The sequence below is a fragment of the Chaetura pelagica genome, unplaced genomic scaffold (genome assembly GCF_000747805.2).
Source record: "Chaetura pelagica isolate M959 unplaced genomic scaffold, ChaPel_1.0 scaffold40, whole genome shotgun sequence".
Taxonomy (NCBI): domain Eukaryota; kingdom Metazoa; phylum Chordata; class Aves; order Apodiformes; family Apodidae; genus Chaetura; species Chaetura pelagica.
Window position 1 is genome coordinate 3,069,251 of NW_009952160.1, and position 5,656 is coordinate 3,074,906.

Genomic DNA, 5,656 nt, shown 5'->3' on the forward strand with positions numbered 1-5,656 from the left:
TTTGTATATACCTTTTTTTTTTCTCCTGGTCTTTCCTTTCTCTCAACTAAGTTACCCAGTGTTTCATGGCTGTGGGAGGAAAGCCCATGTAAGTTCTTGGATTTCTGTCTTTCACCTCACCAGAACTCAAATGAATCTTAAATACAGGGATGTGAGGGATCACAAGAAGGGGGCTCGTGCCTTAGCACGTAGCTCATAGCCTTCTTGGAATCAGTCTACAGCATGAGTAGAAGGTGAGTGGGGAATGTAATCTTGTGTGGATGGTTTTGGAAATGTATGGGTCCACACTGTGTTTGCCAGGGAAGAGTTTAGGAAGCAATAAAAAGGCAGAAATTCCTCATTCTACTTCACAATTACTTCATTTTAAGGTCATCTGCCTTGGAGTTATGGGTAGTACAAATAATAACATGTATTTGCCAACCTGTTCTGAAAGATCTCAGAAGACTAACATCCCACAGCTTCTCTCTTGGCAACCTACTTGAGCACACTCGTGTCCTTCCACTTTTGAAAGTCTCTTCCAAGTTTCTAGGTGTTACGTTAGCCTGTTTTATGACAATGAAGACTATCTGACCCTAACCCCATGAAGAACAGTTTGTTAGCACTGTTTGTTAGAACAGTTTGTTCTACTTTGGAGTAGAACAACCCAGTTAATTCAGTCACTCCCCATCAGACACTTTCTCTGTCATTATTCACACTGCACTTGCTGTGTTTCCCTGGACTTTTGCAACCAGTCACCTCTGAGCTGGGATGCCCAAGTAGGATGTCTTATTCCATCTGTAGCCTTGCCAGTGTTGAGTATTGCTAAGGCATGACCTCACCTGGCTTGCTGGTTGTACTTCAAGTTCTTCCAGTGCAATGTTTGCTTCTTTTTTTCACAAAAATAATGCTGTTGAGACAGGCCCAGGCTTATTTTCATTCTATTTAAATTTGCTTTTTGAGTTTGAACCTCTTATCTGGAATATTGATTTCTTTTAAAAAAATATAATAATATGGTAGAGCAACTTTAATAGTGGAAATTTAACTGGAGTCTGGCATTAAAGTAATTCTGATTTAGAACTGTTACTGTTCTTCTGCTCTAGGTTTTATATGCATGCAGACAGAATTCAGCTGAATTCCATTGAACAAACTTATGAATACACATCAGGGGTTTTTTTTACCCCACCTCCTCAGGATGTTGTTGACATAAATGCCAAGGTGTTAAGGGTAATGTTTTCTTCATTTGGTAATTAGCAACACAGGGTTTCTTAGCATTGGTATTTGCCTGATAACACATGATAACACATTATGCCCTATTTTCATTTAAAATGTGATGCTTGGTGGCTGCAATAGCTAATTCCTAAATAATTATTTTATCTGTATGGCTTGAAATGCACTGTGGAAAACAGATATTGATTGTTATTGTACCTGTTTGTTATAATTTGTCTTTGTTTTTTTCTTGTTTGATTTGCTGAAGGACAAAGATTGATTCTCCAGATTGTCCATGATATATTATTACAAGATTTAGTTAGAACCAACATTTCCTGCCTCAATCTACTTGACCACAATGCTTTAAATATCCTATCATCTACCACAAATAGTTATTTAAGGAGAGGATTAAAAAAGTGTCTCATCATGTGGTACTGCATGAACTGCCTGTGAGACACACAGACTGCTTTTTTTCTCAGTTGTTTTAGCCAGATTTCCAGCCAGAAGAAGCCTCCTCACCAACCTGAGAAGCACTAACCTCCTCTGTTGCCCACACTTGCCCTCTCACCACCTCTCAAGATCAGCTTTTATGCTGCTGATTTTCAGAACCAGCTCAAGGTCTCTTTGTGCTATAGGCAAAATTAAATGTTCCTATCCAAAGGATGAGAACTTCTTTCACCTTTGCTCTTGATGTAGGGAAGTTCAGTGGTGCTGTGGCTGTGCCAAGCATACAGCTGGCAGAGATTGCCAGCTCCTACCCCAGTCCCCCAGTCCCTAGCCCTGATGTAGGTAGAGCTCCCAAGGACACTGCTCACTCCAACCCCTCATACGCACAAGAGGGTATCGTATATACACCAGACAGGAGCAAACATGTGATGCATGCAGCTAACGTCTCAGTCAAACTGGATAGTTATTTCAAAAGATGTCTAATAATGATGATCCATGGAGCCTTACAAGAAAGGCATCTAAGAAAACATTCAGCTTTCTTTAAAATGACGATGTCATTGTTTTTTTAGGTAGGGTCACTCTGTGATTTCTTATACATTTCTTTTAATCTTATGGAGCTGGTGCTATATACATGTCACAGCCATGACTACTGATGCTAAAGAGTATGTCACCTTAGCCTATGTTAGGAAGACTCTATTAAGCATAATGTATATTAAATTATTTTGGCAATTTTCAGTCTCTAGAATGTTAGTCTTAAATGATAAGGAGTCCTTTGTATTTATTACTAACAGAAAGAACTGTTATTTGGGATATTCAAGTATGACTTTTCAGATACTGTAGTTTCATCAGAGACCCTAATACGCAGATCTTCATGTTTTTATTGAAATGTGGAATGTTGCTGTGAAGTTTAAAAAATAGTGCCAGAAGTGAAGCAGTCATTATTTCAGCAGCTGCAAGTTCCAAAGGATTCTGCAACCCTTTTAAATATTTCAGCTTTAAAAGCTTTTACTGTATAGCAAATTTAAATACTACTAACAGGACTGGGATTTTAAGGCTTCTTTATCACCTTTCATATCTCTTTTAGAAATGGTTCATTACTTCCCAAAGCCAGTGGACCACAGGTTAAAAAATATACAGTCAATTAATCACTGCTGTATTAGCTGTTTTTCTTAACTTGTATATACGTGTGTGTGTGTGTATATGTATGTATCATGTTTATATGTATATACATATACTATAATAAAGATAAAACTGCTTTCTAATCAGAGAGCTAGCTCTAGCCCAAACACATTGCTGTCTGTTGTGTTTCCTATAGTGAGATCAGTGGCCATTTGCATCAGGTGCAGAGTGTGCATGGTCACTTTTCTGTGACACAACTGAAGTCATCAAATCAAATTCAATCCTTGCATAAATTCCCTCAGTGCAATATACAGGCAGGGCATAGAGAATTGCAATCATCTGGTTTCATGGCTGGAAAACACCAGGGGCAGACCTACATCTGGTATTAATTGGTATTCACTGCTTGTTGTTTTTTTTTAAAAAGATGCTGCTCTATATGTTTCCTGTGCTAAAATGAAAACAATATATGTTCAAAAACTTACTAATACGGACCTTACTTTTTCCCCTGATATAAGTGTTTTCAAAGAGAGGACTGTATGAACATTCTTTTAAACTGTATTACACACGCTAAGAAAATGGCCTTTCATTCAGCTTATAAGAGGTGGAAAATGAGATTTATTGTACTTGCCATGCACAGCCCCACAGTCTCCGCCTGGGATTACTAATAATGGCATCAAGTGTCATGTCTGACCCAGCTACGCAGCAACCTTGAAAGTGAAATACATGACTACTATTGTCCAGCAGCTATCATTTCCCAGATCCAGGTCTGGCACTGAGGTTTAGCCATTGTTTAACAAACAACAAAAGAAATAATATTTTCTTTCACCAGATATATATAAAAAAAACCCACCTCAAAAGTCACGTGAAGAACCTGTGTGGACAGAGAAAAAGAACCTTCCCCTTACTGTCATTAAGCAAAGAGAGACATCAGAGATAGATGTCTTAGAGCTTGCATATTTATTGAACAAATCCTACTAAAATAGCTAAAATACATTGGGTACTTGTAGTGCATTATTAAAGATCACATTGTTACAAAGGCCTGCATTTTGAGCAGTACACAACTGCAACTATACATAATTGCCACAACTGCTGAATATTATTTCTTGCTCTATATACAGCACAGTAGATGTATCTAATCTATTAGGAAATAAAATGTACAAGGAAAAGGATACAGAAAGTGGGTAAGGGAAAGAAATCTAGGAAGAGCAGTTCATGCATTGGTATTTAACAGTCAGAAGCTAAAACAGTTCAGAACAAGGCCTGCCCTGTAAAAGGAAGAGCTAAAAGACAGAGTTATATAAAAAATTAAGGTGGGCTTTCAGACTGTGTCTAACACAACAACACTCCATGAGTAGATGATACTGTTTAATTTTGTGTTTTGTGTTGTTTTGTATTGATAGTAGTCTGGGAGCAAGAACAAAAATGTAAACTCCACATGTTGACAATACTGTGGAAATGTACTCTTCCCCTTTAGGACTTCTCCTCCCAGAAATATGCTATGTTTTTCTTGCTATATCCCCTATTTTGCAGTTTTGAAGAGGACATTAAAACTTGCCCCTTCTTTAAAAAAAAAGTTTAAAAAAAATCAAAAGATATTTTGAGAGGTTTGTGGAAAATTATTGCTCATCTCTCTGTTAGGTGGATAGGAGTCAGAAAGGAGATTCTACGTATATTACAGTTTTGTGATTGCTCCCACTGTAACTGCATGTTTGTGAGTGGACCCTGATTGGGAATCAGTTCCTCACTTGTACACCGTAAGTAGTTACTCACCTACAGCACTGAATAAGAAAGCCACACTGAAGACACAAGTAAACAAGTCAGTCCAGTCTAAAGAACAACATTCAGAAAAACAAAGTACCAACACCTTCTCAGAACATGGAAATAAAAAATAACTCCATCAGAGCTACCTTGCCAAGGAGCATATTTAAAGTCCAAAATAGCACCATTCATCAGTGTCTCAAATCCCGTGGCAGCATCACAATCACTTACCACAAGGAAACCATGAGTTTCATACTACTTCTATACATCAAAAGAGTACATGGATAAAATATAGAGATATACAGACAATTGGTGAAAATAAACTACTAGGCTTGTTACATCTAAATGAAAAAAAAAAAAAAGGGGGACTCTCAGCCTCTGCAAGAAGCAGTTCGGGATGGTGGAAATTGAGAGAGCAGTTTACCGGTTGCATGTGAGCAGTGGAGTTTGAGTAGTGGAAGACATTGCTGTGATAGAACTAGGCCTGAGGGCCCACCTGTAATGTTTGTAAACATGGATTCACAGTGTGAAATTCTGAGAGCTTTCGCTTGAGTCAGAATGTTAAAAACTATTTTTGTGGTACACGTTTGTCCACTGTTATTCTCTAAAGCAAGGCTCAGAGTCCCATAGTTTCTTCTTACACTTGATGATTTACACAGAAACAATTCCCAATACATGACATCATGACCTCATCAAACCCATACACTATATGTAATACAAATGGAGAAATCATGATTAAAAAGAGTAGAGGTAATTGATTTTGGTGAAATGGTGTCCATAGCCATTTGCTGGAACCTGGCATGCCCCCTCCACCTCACTTTTCTTCTTGCAATTTCCTTTCTTTGAGATGGGGAGACTTCCCTGTGGATATAAAAAAACAATATTAGCTGTGCTTCAGGAAGTCTTTTCAGTGGGTTCCTCCCTTGTCCAGTCCAAAAGCTTCAGTAGTTCCCTAGCTTTAGTTCACAAGTAAACATCTGCTAAACATGGCTGAATCAACTATAAATGCTAATGCAAGAAAGGAAAAGATTGTTTAAAAGCCAGACAAGCCTTGCACTATCAGAGGAAAATGCCTCGGTTGAGGATGAATGAGTATGCCCTAGCAGCCAAAAGGCAAGAGAAGAGTCAACAACCACCCTGCCCTGCT

General features: G+C 38.2%; 1 long non-coding RNA gene across 1 annotated transcript in view; it reads right to left on the bottom strand.

Annotated features, from left to right (window-relative positions):
- Positions 1 to 3,692: 3,692 nt before the first annotated feature.
- LOC104397266 overlaps positions 3,693 to 5,656 on the bottom strand; it is a 26,755-nt gene continuing 24,791 nt past the window's right edge. The window contains exon 4 of the long non-coding RNA XR_719883.1: positions 3,693 to 5,370. This is a non-coding gene — a long non-coding RNA (uncharacterized LOC104397266). The remainder of the gene's footprint in view (positions 5,371 to 5,656) is intronic.